At 44.4% G+C, this 15920-nt stretch overlaps 1 protein-coding gene and 1 long non-coding RNA gene across 5 annotated transcripts in view; both read left to right on the forward strand.

Moving 5' to 3' along the window:
• The window catches only part of ANP32A (acidic nuclear phosphoprotein 32 family member A), a 41272-nt gene that overhangs the window by 9161 nt on the left and 16191 nt on the right, over nucleotides 1-15920 (forward strand). The window lies entirely within an intron of this gene.
• On the forward strand, nucleotides 11827-13855 carry LOC119531843. Its single transcript, XR_005216420.1, has 3 exons — nucleotides 11827-11930; nucleotides 12612-12674; nucleotides 12923-13855. It is a non-coding gene; the product is annotated as an uncharacterized LOC119531843 (long non-coding RNA).

Raw genomic sequence — 15920 nt, forward strand, 5'->3', positions numbered from 1 at the left:
AAGCCTTTCCTTGATCCTATGCCCCACGGTAGCATCTGCCCCAGCTCTCTCTTCCCAAATTGTCTATAATCATCTTCTGCATTCCCTCACCATTTTCATGCCTTAATGCTCTTCAGTCTGATGTCTTTCTGAAACAGCTCCAAGAATCCTTACAGCCTTCACTGTCTTCTCTTACACAACTCAGCAATGGCATTTGGCATGCTTGACCTTCATGAAATATGTTACCACCCTGACTTTCCCTTTCTCTGCTTTTTTTCCTGCTGTATTTATGACTCCTCAGTTTCTGGTACCTTTTTGCCCACCTTTATAAAAGAGCCATGACATATTGGACTTGGTTAAGTTTGAGGCCTGAGGCCCTCTTATTCCGAATCCATCTTATTCCCACAGAACAGCTTTAGGAACCATCCATGTGCTGTACAGATGTGCCATTACATCTCCAGCCCTAATCTTTTGTCTAGGCTTAGGACCCACCTGATGTCTCCACCTGGGTGTTTCCAAAGTGCCTCACACCCAACATGTCCAAATGGAATTCATAATGTCTGCACCCCTCTCTCTGCCCCACATACGTGGTCCTCTTTCTGTCCATCACAGGTCCTGTCCATTCAAAATACCATCCTCTGCTGCTAGCCAGCTTATCTCCCTGTGTCACAGTCTGGCCCCTTGAAGCCATGCTTCAAACTTCATCCAGAATGATGTTATCAAGATGCACATATAATCCTGTCACCTTGTACTTAAAATGCATCATTGTTCTTAGGATGAAATTCTTAATAAAGCCAACAAAGCCATGCATGATGTGGCCACTGCTGGCCTCTTACTCTTTCCTCTCTCCCTTTCTCTCTGTTGCGGCCTCGCTGGACACTTTTTTTTTTTTTTACTGGATTTATCTCACATCTACTCTACACTCTGACTGCAACCATCACCTACTTATTAGCACCTATTCATCTTTACTGTCTCCTTCATCCAGCAATACTAAGGTCTAGGTTTGGTTCCTTTGATATAAAACCCTTACAGAATTTTCCTTCAAGTTGTAATTCGCAGTTCCTGAATGTGATTATTTAACTAGTGTCTCTGTCCCCTGTGTAGCTAGTAAGCCACATGATAGAAGATATGTATTTTGCTCACCATTGTGTGTCCTCAGAGTTTAGCACTGCACTTGGCACACGATGGACATTCTAGAAGTATTGGTTGGATGAAGGCACCATGGTGCTTACATAATCTTGTCATTTTCATCATCTATTTGATAAATCAGGCATGAAGCCACTGAAACAAAGCATGTGAAACAGCACTGGTTTGGTGCCCACAGCTTTCCTCCTTGTTGGTGTGAATTTCTGATTGAACTGAGCCTCTTGGTGGCAACACACACTTTCTCAAGCCCAGTGGTCTTCAGGCTTCTTTGATTTTTCTATCTTTTATTAGTAAAAAATTAGAACCTGTCCCCTAGTATGTTTACTTTTAGTTATGGATTATACACATACACTATATTACAAATATGTATGTTATAAAATATAATACCAAAAAAAAATACAAATTAAAAAAAAGATGTTAAAAAGTATTAAAAGGAATTGTATTTTCTTTCTGTTCCCCAGTGGATTGTCTTGGGCAATACACTTGGGAGACCACTACTCTGTAGTCATTTTCTCCTTTCATTTTTAATTTGGCCGTGAAAGTTTATGCTGTAAAAGAAATGCCCGTAACTTACTGAGCACCATTTCCTTGTCAAGCTTTTCCCAGCCTTGGTATGTGATAGGTAGGGGTGGTGGGGGGCATTCGTAATCTCCCTTTGATAGACAGGGAAGTTCCAGTGGCCTGCCTGAGATCCCTAGCAAATCAAGAGTCCATTGCTATTTGTCATCTCTGAATGCACAGGCCCACCTGAGCTTCCTTGGTTCATCTCTTAGTGTCCAGCAGAGACAAATTCCTTGTCTGCCCCTGCAGAGGGCCTCAGAGGCCAAAAGTGTCTGAGGTAAGAGGATTCCATCAGCCATAGACAGGGCCAGTGGATGGAGGGGAGGGGAGAGTGTTTTCCTACTTTATCCTTAGGCTGGGGAGTAATGAAAAGGCAGGATCTGCTACAGGAATGGAGGGGCAAAGTGGAAATCTGAAGGAAAGTGGCCTGCTGCTGTTTCTGTGTGAGACACACTTGTAGCACTGCCAAGAGCAGATATGCTGGGACTTTGCAGACAGCAGTGCCCAGAAGATTTGTTGGTGGATTCTGCTGCCTCTGCAGAAGTCATGAGAATGTGTGTATGTGTTTTGGGGAGGGGGGGGTGTGGGGGGTAGGGTTAAGACCTGTAGTACTTGGGCTAGTAAACTTTAGAAATATTACTTTCAGATCCCTTTAGAGGCCATACATTGGCAGAGGGACTCATCCCCACATCCTGTAATCAACTTCCACTTTAGCCGTTGACCTCCCAGAAGGCCCAAGTGGCATGGCTGTGAAGGGAAAGGTGGGAGGAGCCCACTTTAACTGACAGGGCTGGTGTGCCCAGCATCCAAAATGATGCAGGGGCATTGCATGAATTCTATGTAAGTATTTGTGTAGCAGATTTAGTTTACTGAATCCAGTTGCTGTGTGCTGGATTGAAGGGTGGGTGAATGGGCATGGGGGGTTACAGGAAGATGGTGTTGCCTAGTTCCTGTGGTGGAGTTGGGGAGATAGAACATATGTATATGAAATAAAGATGGAAGGAAAGAAGGTGTGTGCTTAGTAAAGAAAATTTCAGCCTTGGCTGTGTCTCAGATCCACCTGGGAAGCCTTTTAAGAAATTCCCAGGCTCTACCCCAGCTGTTGACTCAGAATTTGAGGGTGGTGCCCAGTCTGTGTGTTTTTAGAACATTCCAAAGGGAACTCTTTATAAACACAGCTGGGAACCACCACATTGAGGTAGGATGTGGAATTCCACAGCAGGTAGGAAGAAGTAAACTAAATGGATATAAAAGAAGAGAAAATTAGAGCAAACGGTGTGGGAAATAAGAAAGAAGGGTATAGGATTTAACCTGCTGGGGTGCAGGAAAATGCGCCTTGGTTTACCCCCCACTCCCACCCTCACAGCTTTTCAGAATGCACACTCATGCTATATCTGTGCTCATCACACTTTTAATTTTTCATTTTACCTGTATCTCATGAGGCTGCTACTGGAGGTTGAGTGAGGTGTTATCAACCACGACTGGACTTGACCCATCCTCATTCTCCATGGGGTTGTGAGGTGTTATGGATTGAGTTGTGTTTTCAAAAGTTATGTTGAAGTCCTAATCCTACTGTCTCAGAATGTGACTTTATTTGGAAATAGGGTTGTTATAGATGGAATTGGGCAAATTAAGGTGAGGTCTTAATGGAGTAGGGCATGCCTCTTAATCCAGTATGACTGGTGTCTTTGTAAGAGGAGGAAATTTGCATGCAGACTGTCAGACAGAGGGGAGAATGCCATGATTTGCCAGCAAGCCACCACCACAAGCCAGGAGAGAAGCTGGCTTTTTTCCTGCAGACTTTGGAGGCAGCCTAGCTCTCCCAACACCTTGATTTTGGACTTCCAGCCTCCAGAGCAGTGAGGATAATTTTCTATTGTTTTAAGCCACCCAGTTTTTGGTACTTTGTCACAGCAGCCACAGGAAACTAAGACAAGAGGTCGGTGGGTCTTGTGGAAGAAGAAGGGGGCCCCAGGGTCTAGCAGCCAGGTATAGTGAGCAGATCCTGTGGGCTTCTGAGGTCCATTGCTTGAGAATATCCATCAGGTCACCCTTTTGAGCCTCAGTTACCTCAAAATAAGACTTGCTTCCCAGGGGTTGTCAAGACTGAAAGAAATGTGGTGTTTGTGCTGGTTGTGTCATGGACAGCCCTGAATGTGAGTAGAGTCTAACTGGCCCAGGCTTGAACAAGCCATCTGAATGGGGCCGGCCAGCCTGTCTGAACAACACTAGGTGTCTGAGCTTGTGTGTGGTGGGAGTCAGTTGTTGGAAGATGTCTTTTCTGAACCCTCCCCTACCCCGGTGCCTTGGAGGTGGGAGGGACCAAGGGCAAGGGACAGAGCCCCTAACTTTATTGAGGTGAGGTTGGAGAGCCAGTAGCCAAGCTGTGGACATTGGCTTCCTCACAGCCTTCCTTTCGCATCATGGGGTGGGAGGTAGGGCCACTCTGCCTGGTTTGCCTTTTGGGTCTGCGTCAGCTTTTTCCGCTTCTCAGCTTCCTCCTGACTGCAGGTCTGCCCGTCCCAGTCCTTCATCTTTCATTCAGACAGCTCCTAAGATGTCCCCTTCTCTGTAAAGTCTTTGACTTCCTGAAAGAAAAGGAGCAAATTGTGTCCATCCCATCTAACATAAAGGTACATCCTCAGAACTTCCAGGGCACTCAGCACTCTTCTCTCAGCTAATTCTCTTAGTGCCTCAGTTGGGTGTGCATTTGGGGCTGAGCTCTTAGTTGGGTCTGGTCAGTGTCTCTCTCCATACCGCCTTCCAGAGGGCAGTATTGAGAGCTCGCAGAGCCCAGTGTGGATACATGGGTACTTCAGGAAAGCTTCAGGATGACATCAGATGTGGTTCTCTAGCTGGCTGCCTGTGGGAAGGATCTGTCTGTTCTGGCACAGGGGGCCTGGTCCATATGGAGGGCCGGGAACTGGCCGTCACAGTTACCCAAGGTGTTTCTTCTCCACGTTTACCCTTGCCCATGGAGATTTGGGTGTGCCCAGGGTGTGGCCTAGGCAGAATGGGCAGGCATGTTCTTTAACAAAGTTCCCCAGCTGTCTCTGATAGACTGAAGAAGCCAGTCTGCAGAGGCTGGCCTGCAGCCATGAGTGGTTCTGCTCCTTTCAACCCCGTATGGTTTGCTCCTCTATTGCAGACATGCTTCTTTGTGTCTTGGTTGAGAGTGCTGGTGTGTCTGTACATTCAAGCATGGTCCGTGAGTCTAGGAAGACTTCAGTAGGAGAACTCTCAAGACTTACTGTTTGAGGTGGGGGTAGAGGAGCAGGTCTGGGAGCTGGCTGGGGAGTGGGATAGGGTGGGGTGGCAGGAGCTAGAATGGAATGTCTTCCTCTTAAAGCCGAAGGAGCACTCGGGTTAAGGTAGGCACTTGGCCTTGCCAGCCAGTTCCAGCTACAGTGTGGTCATTGTCAGGAGCAACCAGCCACACAGGGCAAGTTGGAGTGGAAGTGAGAATGTGCCTCTGTGTTTGGCCAGTGGCCATAGGCTCCAGTAAGGTCCGAGAGGTGCCCACTGCATCAGAAACCAGACTTGTATTGGGTAAGTGCCTTGTTAGCCCTGGGAGGCTCATTACAGCCACAGATGTCCTGACCAGTGCCTGATGTTAACCCGAGTTATGGTGATGATTTTGGCAAATAAAATATACTGTGGAGGGATTAAGTGGCTTGCCTAAAGCCACTCAGACAATAAATGGAGGTGCAAGATTGAAATCCCTGCCTTGCTTACTGACCCTCTGAATGACTAGCTGACTCATTCATTCAATGTGTATTTATTGAATGCCTACTGTGTGCCAGGTTTTGTTCTTGTCACTATGGATACAGTGGTGAACTGCACAAATAGATCATATGTCCTTCCCACATGGAGCTTTCATTCCATTGAGGGAAATACTCAATAAACCATCAAAGGTATAATTGCTGCTGTGCTGAGTACTGTGAAGACAAGGTGGTGTTAAGGCAATGGGTGATCAGGAGGGCCTCTCTGAAGAGGTAACACTTGAGCATGCACTTAAGTGACCTACACTAGACTTCAGCCCCCATGAGCTAGAACCTTAGAATATCTGTTCTGGGAGTTCTCTGAGTTACTTCCTGATGAGAAAACTGAGGCCCAGTGAGGTTAAGATTCTAATTCATGAAGTGATTGGTGGGAAAGATTGAGTGAACAAAAGAGGGACAAAATACAACTGGCTGATACTCTCTGCTCATACCAAATACATCTGTCTCTGCCAGTCAGCCTTCAGGCAAGTGCTAACCACCTGGAGTTGATCTTTCTCTGGCCTAGGCAGAGATGCTGCCCGATTTTGGTCACCGTATGCTCTGATTGCAGAGCAGAGTGGAATTTCCATTGGTCTTTCTGAAATAAGTGTTTCTTGGAGAGCTCCAGTTACTACATTTTGGATTCCAGCTGGACTGCACAGGCTCTTCCCTCCCTGGTTTGGGGCTTCAAGAAACTTTGGGTTGGCTGGAGGGACCCTACTGATGCTTCTGACCAAAGATGGTGAGGGTGGGCTCAGGGGGCCTCCAGGATTTATTTTAAGGGAAGAGAGGCCCACAGTTAAATCGGAGTTCACAGATCCAGCCACTGACCCACCTGTCTCAAGGTCCAGGCTGGGTCATACTTGGCTGATAGTTTTCATTTAGAAGCAGCCATCCTGCATGAATTTGAAAGGAGCTTCTGGTGAAGTAAGCCCATCGGGAAAATATGTTATGGGGGCTGTATAGTGTGATGCTTCCTCCATAAGGTTATTAATTTTCCTTACGCTTCTCCCTACTAGTCTTCCTTATCCCCATGTGTTCCTTTAAACCCTGGACCTGCTCTTAATGGAAAAAGGTAGCAACCCAACTTCAGGAAAAGGAGCCAAAGAGAATATTATAACAGTGTACTAACATGTGGGTAAAGAGACTCAAAAATATATTATTATATCTAATAATGTAGTATTTCTGTCCTCCTTTGTCCCACCCATTCTCAGTACCCACCCTCCCCCGATTCTCTAGCCACTCACCAAACTGTGCCTGCCCCCATGCCCTTGTATATACTGCGCTAACACAGCATGCCCTATCTTCCCTTTAGCTACTGGCAGAGTCTTCATTATTCAAGTCCCAGATGCATTTTTCTCAAGTCCCTCTGCTGTTCTGCTTTGAGCTTCTAAAGGGAAGGCACTAAATTTTCATCTTTTTACTAAATATTGAGAAAAAAAATAATATCTTTGTGTGTTTCATGTGTTTTTATCTGTTTGTTGAGTACCTACGTGTCAGACACCATATATATTCTTATTTAATCTGTAGAGAAACACTGCAAAATGAGTGGGATTATTCCTGTTTTAACAGATGAAGGAACTAAGGTTCAGAAAGGATAAGCCCAAGGTGATCCAGTACTGAGGGGGCTGTTTGTGGACCTCAGTGCTGTGCACATAATCTCAAGTTTTGGCATTGACCTCCTCCTGCCTTCTCCCAGCCGCTTTAGGGCTGCTGATAATATGGAAATACTCTGCACTCCTGACTTCCCATTCCTTTCTCTTCTCTATCATAAAGTCTGCTGCATTTTTCCCCTTAGAAAAGCAAAACAGGTGATGCTGAAATTTCTGATTTTTTTTTTTTATGAATGTTTTATTTTGAAATAGAAAACAGAAAAGTAAACAAAATAAATGTATGGTCAATGAATTTTCTCCTGTTTTCCCATCTTTAAATTATTATTTTACACTGTCAGGGAAATCCCAGTAAAATCATCTTTTCATGTGCCTGCCCAGGCCTTTCTGTGCCAACGTCTTGATAAACACGTCTGGGTTTCACGTTATGGCTCAGGCATACTTCAAGCACTAGAGCTGTGCACACAGATAAGAAACATACCCGGGGGCCTCAGAAATACTCAGGAGGGTCTGAAAAGCCTCCCTATGGATGGTTAGTTGGGGGTGGGGGAAAGCCCAAACCCTTTTACAATGAAAGCAGGTAGAGACTTAGTTTGCTGCTAAAGAATAAGCAGCAGTATATTCCAACCTTCCTTAAGTAAAGGGTGGTGGTGGTGGTAGTTGAGTGGGTATATACGTGTCCTGTGTTTTGCCTGGAACACTTGCTGCCCTTGTCATCAGCAAGAGCACTTCTGGGATGGAAGGGAACTTAACTTCTTACTGTATGCTTTGCACAGTGCTAGGTACTTAGCAAGCATTACTTTTTTAATCCTTTATGACACCTGTGAGATAGGTTGGCCATGCATTTCCAGACAGGGAGTCTGGTCCTGAGAGCTGAGAGAGCTCTCAGGGCTGCCTGAACCACCCCTGGTGTTGTAACAGTCCCTTCCCTTGCTTGTCCGTTCTAGGCTGAACCCTCCTAGGGCAGAGGCAAAGACACCTTTATCGTATCCCCAGAATTTGGCTCAGAGCATGTCTTTTAGTAAGGACTAAGTAAAATTTATTGAATGAGTAGCGGTTAAGTAAACTGTCCACACAAGTAGATAGTGGAACTCTAAGGGTCTGTTACTGCCGCCTTCGGTCAGAAATGGGATCTGACTCCAGCTCTTTGTTAATAAGCTGGGTAGACGCAGAGTGACGTAGAGCAGACCTATTTGTTGAAAAATTATTTATTAGAGCAAAAGATTGGGAGCAATCTAAATGTTCATCAATAGGGACTGGTTAAGAAAAATGATGGCACATTCCCACAGTGGAACTCTATGTTGTTGCAAATAAAAAATGAGGATGCTTTTTATGTACTGATGCTAAACAAACCCCATGAAAAAAGGCAAGGTGAATATCAGTAAATAATTTGCTCATTTGGGGTAAAAGGGAGAAAAATAAGCATCTAAATTTACTTTTAAATGTGTCAACAAACTGGAAGGTATTTAATGAGCAGGAGGGAGAATTGACTGTATCTTATACTTCGTTTTGAAACCATGTGAGTGTGTTACTTATTCACAAAAATTAATAGAAAAATGTAATAGAAGTGACTTTGGACAAGATACTCTTCTTATCTGGGCTCAGTCTCCCCATCTATATATGAGGAGATTGGACTAGATCAAGGCTTCTTAATTCACAGTGGAATGTTATGTATTTATCTGGCATTCTTCACCTTTTTCAGGAGACTCTATCCTAGAATGGTCTGTGCTCTCCCTTCCAATTGCTGGCCATGCCTGGCCGTCTGATCCTGCTAGGACTTTGGCAGCAGAACTCTTGCCCCCAAGGTGGATCAGCTCAGGATGTTTGAGAAAGACTGGGGTGGGGCAAAGAGCAAGGAGCTTTCTGCAGAGGCGTCAGGCCATGTACCCATTCCCATTCCTGGGAGTTTATTCTCTGAACACATTGCCCTGACGTGACCCAATGGTTCTTCCCTCAAAGTGAAGGATTGCAGTGAAGAGAGACTGTTTGGGGCATTCTGGTGAAGCGGTACAGTTTAATAGGAAGGAAAAATGGCAGAATGTTTCGTTAGGTTATTTTTAATGCTTTTCAGTTCAGCACACATTGAGAGCTATGTGCAAGGTACTGTGGAGGATTCAGAGTTACATGACACCCAGTGTCTGCCTTCTGGGAGGTGAAGTCCTTGGTAAGAGATTTGCTCATAAAATTCATCACAGTAACCTCCAGGATGGCCCAGTTTACACAATGCTTTCATATCCATTGTTTCATTTGGTCCCATGGAAACTAGTAGGATTGTTAGAGATTCTTCTCCCCATTTTACAGATGAAGAAATTGAGTCACAGTGAAGTCTTGCTGAAAGTCACACAGTTTTAAGTGGTAAAGCCTGGAACTAAACCAGATTTTCTGACTACTTCTTATGTGCTCAAACTCTCATAATCAAAACATTTTTTCGTGGGGAAATATTTTCCGGGAGTATAGTTTAGGCCCATTTCTACAGGAAACATTGGGTAAGCCTAGAACCATGTGTAGCATGTAATTGACCCCATAAATATTGTTTGAAGGTGAGAACTGGCGTTTAAACAAATAACATTTCTTTAAAGAAGAATCAACTCTTATAGCATTTTAAGAGGTTAAAAAAAAAACACACACACAGAAAGCAAAACCTGAGGTTCATCTTGTTATAGGACTTCATATTAGATAATAATTAATTTATTTAATAATTGTTGGACTATGTGTCAAGCTCTTTACAAACAGCATTTAGTGGCCTCTCCTACATATGCTAAACAGGGACAGGCGCTCATAACTTTCAGAGCAGCCCATTCTTTTGTGGACAGCCATAGTGATTTAAACACTCTTAAGTTCTATACTGGACAGAAAGCTGCCTTTGTAATTTCTGCATCCTGGTCTTAGTTCTTGAACCATATGAACAACACAGAATAAATGTATTTTCATTTGCATATGATTCTCCTTCAAAGAAGTAAAGACAGATAGTTATCATAGGGTAACCCCTGCAACCCCAAACACAAGTAGTTCCTTCAGTTGTTCTTCCAGTGTTGTAATCTTCAAATGCCTCCCCACCCTGGTTGCCTTGCTCAAGTTTCAGAGTGTACAGAGTAGAATTTAAGGTTTGGTCCCTTTGGTTCAGAGTGGTTTGGGACTCTGACCAAGGGACCTTGGTCCGTTCCACTTGTTTCTGTCAATACAACCTGGGATGGGCCTTGTCTGGGTTAGCTGCCATGGCAGGGGCCTCCTGATGAGCTCCTGATGAAAACTAAAATCATTAGGTCCTTTTTATGTGGTCTGTCACCTGCCTTTTACTGACTTCAGGATTCATAACAGTTTTAAGATTTTTGTGTTTTGTTTTGTTTTTTAGCATTTTGAAATCAAAGCAGCTGCAGACCTGTGAACAATTCTTAATCTGTGTCCTATTTTGAAAAGCAGTAAATACAGGTAGTAAAGTTCTGTCACCAAAATCCAGGTGAAGAGGGTTGGATTCAGGAAGTTACCTGAAACCTACAAACTTGGTCCTTTTTTTCTCTTTTTGACAGCCTGTGTCTTTTACTCAGTGTCTGATGTTGTCTGTCTCTCCACCTTTCTTCCATGCTCCAGAAATCCCTCTCCTCCCCTTCCTTCCAGCAGCCCCTTACCTTTATATTCCTTCCTTGCTTCTTATTTGTCCCCTTTCAGTTAGCAGAAATATGAAACTAATATTTATTTCTTAGTATTTCTTGCACTACAATCACCAGTACTTTTTTTTGCATATTTTATTGAGATATATTCACTTATCATGTATTCCATCCAAAGTATACAGTCAATATCTCATAGTATTATCACTTAGTCGTGCGGTCATCACACTCAATTTTATACCATTTTCATTGCTCCGAAAAGAAAATTATCAGATAGACACCTCAAAAAGAAAACCCAAAATACCCCATATCCTTTATCTCTCCCTGTTATCTACCCCTAGTATTGGTGTGGTACACCAGTTACTGTTGATGAAAGAATTTTAAGGTATTACTGTTAACTGTAGTTGGTGGCTTGCAGTAGACATTTCCCCCCATACCACTCTATTATTAACTCTTTGTACTGGTGTCATATGTTTGTACTAGTTCATGCAAGACCTTATTTAAATTTGTAGTGTTAATTAGTGATATATATGAGAGAGTTATATCTTTTGATAACAAAAATCATAATATCTTACATTTAGAAATAGAAAAGTGGCAACTTGATTTAAAACAGTAAAGAAACAGACTACAACACAGTGTAATCAATCACCAATGCTTTTACCATAAGTATTTAATTTATAAACTTAGGCAAGTTGCATATTTCACATTTCTCTAAGGGAGAAAGAACTGAGATTAAATTGCTTCTTCTGTTTGATCCTTGGCTCATTTGTTTTGTGGCCTTGGGTAGAAAAAAACTTTAAGCTCCAGCCTTAGGTTCTTCTGCATGATTGGCTCCTGGTTCTGCCCAAATCAGCGGTTTCTGATTGGAGGTTGGACACTAGGGCGTCAGCTGTGGCGTTTGCTCTGTTTCTGCCATTGCCAATGCTGTTGTCATTTTGGGTAGAGGTGGTGGGAAAGAGGCCAAGGTCGAGGGTTTTGTCTCTGAGGCTTTTTAGCCTTCCCCTGCCTTTTCTGTACTTCTGGCCCTGCTGGGATGTATGTGTATATGCTGGGGAGGGATAGGAGGGGACCAGGATCAGGCCTTAATTCTGTTGACTGAGGCCTGGGGCAACTTTCCTAATAGCTATTTTTATTCTCTGCGTCTGTGTCCTTTTGCTTCAGGAAGTTAAACATGAAGAGGCTGTGGCTTTGGGGTTGAGCCCCAAGTTAGAAGTTCTTGAGAACCACCCAAGATTTGACTCTACAGTGGGCTAACTCTGTGACCTTGGGTGAGTCACTCAGTTGGTTTCCACCTAGCTTTGTCAGTTGCTGGAGGAGTTGAATTGGATCCAGTAGTTCCCCAGAAGTGGCAACCACGGGGTCCTTTAAGCTTTTTGAAGCATTTTTTAATAGCCAACTGGAGATCCGGCAGATGCCTATACTAAAGCTCTGGGAAGTCCCCAGCCTCTGAGCCTGAATGCTTGGAGTCTTCTAAGATGAGTTATGCTAGAGGGCTGGGCTGGGGAAAGCTTTGATTTTCTAGCTTACATATATGATGAGTAGAAGTGGGGAAATGAGGTAACTTTTGCTTCAGAGACATTTCTTCTTCGGGTCCTGTGTCATCTGGGACAGAGGGCCTAGGGAAGTCATTTTGGTTTATTTTTGGTGCTTTGTCCCAGAGTGGTTTTATGGGGTGCTTTCTCTCTAGAAAGCAAGTTTAAGGGGTTAGCCTTCTAGAATCTAGATGATTTTCCAGAGCTGTGGCCCATGCACGTTTGACCACTCAACAAGCATTTACTAAAAGCCCTCCTCTGATCAGTCACCAGGTGTGCACAGAATGTTTTGGGGAGAGGCCCTGAAGAAAGGCGGTCAGATGTCCTGTTGCATTGCACTGGCTTTCCACGGGCCCCGGTAGGCTGGGGCAGGTTCTCTGAAAGGGATTGAATGGATACATTTCCCATTGTTTTCAGGTTCAATAAGGTGATGCCAGGGGAAGTGGCTTTGCAAACTGTAAAGTGCAGAAGAAATGACAGGTTGGTGTCTTTTTTTTTTTTTTTTTTTTTTTTTGCTGTAGGTCAGGAAGGCTAGCTGAGGGGGAGGCAGGGACAGGTTGCCTTGGGACAGGGCTGGAAATCGTACCTTGGGTTTGCATTTGATCCCTGTGGCCCTTAAAGGCTTTTTGAATGGGGGGTAACAGGACATGATGTGTTATCATCAAAGCAGAATTTTAGAAAGATATATCAGGATTTGCCCCCTTTGTTCTCTCGTCCTTCTTTTTCAGTCTCCTAAGTGGCCTTTCTGTTGCATGAGGACAGTGCCGTGGTTGTTTAATATCATTGGGAATGGGACCCCACAAACTGAGGTGCCTGCTCCCTACTGTCAAGGGGAGCTTGGAAGCTACCTGATGGCCTGTGAGATGAAATGACAGACATCAGATGGGACAATGCCAGACTTCCACATTCAGAACCCAGCATCCTGGGCCTCTGGGGACTGTTTTTATGATCCTGGTATGTTTTAGGAGACCAGGTGATTGATTTTTGCAGTTTAGTAATTACCTGGGATGATTGCCCAGTGTCCCAGATTTCCTTTCTGGCTTCCTTTCACGATGAATCCTGGTCTCCTTTAGCCCATGAAATCTCCCCCTCCCTTTGGGAAACATTGACAGAGTTTGAATGTGGGGGTATACACTCATGGACTAAAAGCATATGGACCCACAGAATTTTAAAGCTAGAAGGAATCTCCGATACATGCCCAGGCTCCATTGACCAGTGTGCGGATTAGGGAACTGGCCAAAGCTACAAAAGTAGAAGTGACTTCTCAGGGTATACAACAGGTTAGTGGTGAAGTGGGGTCCAGAGCCCAGGTTGCCAGGTTGCCTGATGTGCCGTTTTGTACTGTCTTGGTGCTTCTTGTCCCCCTTTCCTTCTCCTGATTACCATTCAAACAATACTTGCTTGGCTAGTACAGTCACTGGACTCTGCTTCCAACTCCTGCTTCTCCAGGCCTTCCAGAATCCACTGAAAGTGAGATGGAAACAACCATTTAGAAAATGGATCCTAGATTTCCACTCATTCGTGTCACCCTCATCCCCCCCCACTCCAAATTCCAGTGAAGTCTGATCCAAAACTACTTACTCCTCTGTTTCCAGGGCCCCAAAAGAGCCCTCTAGGCCTGTTTTCTCCTGTTCTGCACATTTCCTTTTCTGTACATACTCTTAACAAGTCAGGCAGGGCTAGGGTAGGGGCGGGGACAATCAGGGAAGGCTTCCTGCAGGGGGAGGGATTGACCAGTCCTTGATCTATACTCACTGGAAGGGAGGAACGTGGTTTAAGGGAGGCAAGCAAAGACATAACTTGAGAGGGGGGGCCAGCTCTGCCAGGGTTCACTGGCTAAACTGTTCCATTCTCCAAGCCTTGTCTACCCTTCTGGCTTGAGGAAGCATCTGCGGTGGAAACAGCATCTCTGCCATGCCCAAGCAGAAGCTACCTCCTCCCCACGCTGGGCGGGAAGGATAGGAAGCCTGTTTCAGGTGGTGTGGGAGCAAGTCACAGGGTTTATGTTAATGCTTCCTGGCCAGCCCTCCCCCAGCTGAGTGGCTTAGCCCATTACCCCCGGCCAAGGCCGACAGCTTAATTACCGCTGCTGCGCCTCGGCTTGCGTTTCATGGCTCCCTAAAATAATAAGGGATGGCATCATCCACCTTGCCAGGGCCATGTGCTCCGCGCCTGTGCCTCCAGAGCTCTACTGTAGAAAACAAAAAATTGCAGAGACACAAGAAGCATTTTTCTTGGAGAGATTTTTATTTATTTTTAAAGTAATGTGGATTTGAAAAGATCTTTTAGAGGTTTGGAGACCTGAATCTTAGATACTGTGGAGGCTGCAGAATTGCCTTCTGCTAGCAGAAACTGCAGAGCTACATGGATGATGTGTTAATTCCATGTCTTACATTGGGAACTGGGATTTCTGATCCAGGGCAATGGTATTGGGATGGCGTGTGGTATGGTGTGTGTTGTGGTTTGGTGTGTGGTGTGGTAGAAAGATCACCCAGCCTAGGGTTCCTGGCCTTTAGCCCCAACCCTGAACGTTGCTTTTTCATCTAGGAAAAGAGAATAAACTAGGTCAGCATTTTGCAATTTTTACATTAAAGTTTTTGTTTTTGTTTTTTAATGTGATAGAAAAGAATAATTTTAAGGGTAAGTTTAGTTTTCAGTTGAGTTTACTTTCAGTTGTATATACCTTCAGACACAAACATGTGCACTGAGCCAAGGTGTAAAATGTATTTCTTGCTGTGGGTTGTGGTCAGAAAGCTCTTAAGGCCCTTCTAACTTTTGAAATGTCCAACTTTTCTCTCCAGAACCTTGACTTTTCCCCCATGGAACATGACTGACGTTTGCAGGTTTTGCCGCATTAGCTTTTGAGGGAAGACTAGATATTATTATGGCTAAAATGACAAAATCACTAGTATCTATCACAACTAACACCTTAGTGAAGACCATTTCCTCACTGCTGTGATGTCTCCAACAGTTTGGCCTTCTAGCTAGAGATGGGATCTGCAACAGGGGATGGCCCATTTAAAAGCTGACCTATTTAAAACCCATGAGCACCAAAATACACAGGGTCAGTTTGATTTGAGTCTGCTCTTCTGTGCAAAAACTGGAATCTGAAAACTAAATTGGTCAGGGACTGACAAGGTTGAAGCCAGACTACAAATAGTTATTGAATTCTTGCTCACTGAAGGAAAAGAAAATTAAGACTCTAGATTAGTTAAAAGATAATAATAATAAACAAGGTACAGAAGCACAGCGTTCTGCTGATGTAAAATCGGGAGGGGTGTGTTTTGGTTCTCAACTGGTTGAGACCTCATGTTTTCCATAAGGAAACCTTGCGGGCAGCCTGGGTAACTCAGATCTACTAGCCTGCTTTTTGTGCCCATTCTTGTGCATTGACTGTTAACGTAGCAGTGAAGGTGGCTTTGGTTAAAGGAGAAGGCAAGTGGGGATTTGACCAGGTCTACCTGATTCTAGAGCCTGCCGTCTGTACTCAGAAAGTGCTGGAAAAATAGACAGTTATCCCTCTGAGCTTCCTTCTCTCTGGTCCCATCCTTGAGAGGGCCCTGTTTTAGGCCCAAGCTGTCCGTTTTAATCAGAGCCAGCTTCATGGGAATCTGTGCTTGGTTTAATGCTCTGCTGTTGCCTTCTTGAAATTCTTAATAATTTTTGAGCAAGAGACCCCACATTTTCATTTTGCACTGGGCCCTACAAATTATGTAAGTGGTCCTG

This window comes from Choloepus didactylus, chromosome 4 (assembly GCF_015220235.1).
Source record: "Choloepus didactylus isolate mChoDid1 chromosome 4, mChoDid1.pri, whole genome shotgun sequence".
Classification (NCBI taxonomy): Eukaryota; Metazoa; Chordata; class Mammalia; order Pilosa; family Megalonychidae; genus Choloepus; species Choloepus didactylus.